The sequence below is a fragment of the Chrysochloris asiatica genome, unplaced genomic scaffold, assembly GCF_000296735.1.
Source record: "Chrysochloris asiatica unplaced genomic scaffold, ChrAsi1.0 scaffold00084, whole genome shotgun sequence".
NCBI lineage: Eukaryota > Metazoa > Chordata > Mammalia > Afrosoricida > Chrysochloridae > Chrysochloris > Chrysochloris asiatica.
The window spans coordinates 12,981,984-12,984,867 of NW_006408602.1; positions in this window are offsets into that span (position 1 = coordinate 12,981,984).

Sequence of the window (2,884 nt, forward strand, 5' to 3'; positions counted from 1 at the left end):
TCCTAGTTCCATCACTTGAGATTTGGGGATCCTGCATTTATACTAGAAAGGTTGTTATTGCTAAGTGCCGCTGAATTGGTTCCAGCATATAGTGACCCTGTATAGGGTTTCCAAGGAGCATCTAGTGAGTTTGAACCACCAACCTTCTTATTCAAACCAACCTTGTGGTCAGAAATGCCTCTACTCTCCAAATATTTGACCAATTCTGACACCAATCATTCCTCCCACAGTACTCTTCTCTATTTAATTCAATAATTGCTTGCAGTTGTCACAAAGAACGCACAGCCCATACTCACAGGTGCAGGGTTTATTGGGGAAGTAAAAGGTCACAATTTAAATTAAGGAATGACTTAGAATGAAGTTATTCCATCAGGACATCCTCCTCTTAACTATGCTCACAGGCAAGCCTTTTTTTCGGGCCCTCAGCCTTTTAAAGCCTCCACCCTGCACTGACAAGTGTTGCAAAGCTCTTTTATTTCTGTCAATTTATCCAGAGCTATCCCCCTCCACTGGAGTCCTGGTGTGGCGCTGTGGGTTAATGCGCCAGACTGCAAAGCCTTTTGAACTGCAAGGCCGGTGGTTCAAGCTCACCAGATGCTCCTTAGAAACCCTTTACAGGGTCACTATGGGTCGGAATCGACTCAACGACACTTGACAACAACAACATTCCACTCCACTAGCAAGCCTCCTACTTAAAGGCCTTCAATTTTCTCTCTATGGACCAGGAAACACATAGTGCTGTTTCATACTGGTCTCCTGGTTCTTTTGCCTATCATTGCTTCTCAGTGTCCCTCACCATCTCTGCTACCACAACTCAATATTCTGAATTGAAGAGTTTCAGCAAAAAAATGTAGGTCCAAAGAACATGCTCCGTTTCTGGCTCATCTTTCTTGATGGTTGTGAAATCCCCCTTTCCAACTCTGGGATGACCCGTTTTAAGCTAAGCAGGATGACAAAACTTAATTCCTGTTTTAGAGTTCCATATCTTATTTGCATGGCCCCATCCCCATAAACACGTCATGGTCCTTATTTAGCAACTATCTAGTCCCCTTGTCAGCCGCTACTATCTCAAATTTCCATAGTCCTACCTAGTTATTAAGGAGCTCTGGTAGCGTAGTGGTTACGAATCGGGCTGCGAGCCGCAAGGTCAGCAGTTCAAAACTACCAGCCACTCCGCGGGAGAAAGATGAGGCGGTCTGCTCCCGTAAAGATTTACAGCCTCGGAAACCCTGTGTAGGGCCGCTATGAGTCGGAACCGACTCCACGGCACACAACAACAACAACCTAGTTATTGCCCAGAGTCCTGGTTTGGTTCTATATGTTAATGCGCCATACTGCAAAGTTGTTAGAATTGCAAGGTGAGTGGTTCAAGCTCACCAGTCACTCCTTGGAAACCCTATACAGGGTCGCTATGGGTCGGAACCAACTTGACGGCACTCAACAACAACAAACTAGTTATTGGAGTCCTGGTGTAGCTCTGTCGGCTAATGCACTGGACTACAAAGTCATTTGAACGACAAGATCAGTGGTTCAAGCTCACCAGCTGTTCCTTGGAAACCCTATACAGGGTCGCTATGAGTTGGAAACGACTCAACAGCACTTAACAACAACAACCTGGTTATTGGAGTCCTGGTATGGTACTGTAGGAGAAGCACTTGATTGCTAACCACAAGGTTCGAAGTTCAGTGCTCCCTATATATTGTCACTATAATTCAGAATCAACTGGAAGTCACTTAACAACAATTCAGTTATTTGGTGGGAGTTATGAAACTGTACCTAGACATAGAGCTTTAACAACTAAGTCACAGCAGCACTTCAGTGAGTAGTAGAATAAAATGACTATAAAAATGACTATCTGTTGTACTGTGGTGACTTGTGTGTCATTGCGATGTGGGAAGCTATCTTACTCATATTTCTAATATTACATAGAAAGTGTGGCTGGAGTTTCCAGAGTGAAACAGACTAGAAAGAAAATCTTGGTAAACTATTTCCAAAGATCAGCCAATGAACTCCTTATGGGTCGTAACAGAATATTTTCCATTTCACTTGCTTTGGACTTGTCAAAAGAAGTCAAATGCTGCAGAAGGACGTTATGTTTGGTGAAATAGAGATCGGTCCAATGAGAAGGAGAGAGATCATTCATGAGTTGGATTGCCTTAACAGCCAGAAGGAAGGGTTTAAATAGGTTTTCATTTGACAATCAATGTCCTCTCACCAGCAGCACCCATCATCATCCATTTTGAAACGCAGATGGGAGTATTTTGTAGCTGTGGTTTTAAACCCTAAAAATTCGTATTTTCATATTGCATAGTTATAAATATAACAATTATGAAATGTTGAATTTATTAACTAGTATCAGTTTGTATTGTAAATCTTGATTTTAGGTTAATAATCCAATCAATTAGAATGTTGGGGAAGTATTTAAGAAAAGTTACTGTGCACGTTAAGCATTATTGTTGTTAAGCACTGTCAAGTCAATTTTGACATATAGTGACCCTGTATAGGGTTTCTGAGGAGAGGGTGGTGTGTTTAAACTTCTGAGCTTACAATTCAAACTGACCTTGCAGTCCAGTGCATTCTCTTGCAATGCCACAACAGAATATAAAAATCAGGTTACAAGTTTTATATTTCATGAGTGCTAACAGAAATTTTATTTTTAATGAATGTTGGGAGGATTTCTGATCACATTAGTTTTAGAAAACAACATTGTCTTAGATCATTCAGAGCTTATTATCTAAGGTTGTTTACCTTTGTTACCTCAGTTTTTCACAATGTATTTTATTATACCATATATTAAAAGAATATCTATTACTATCTTGTAAAATACCTCTCTGACAGGTTTGGCAAACAGAGGTAAAAGTATGATCACTCATTTGATTCTTTC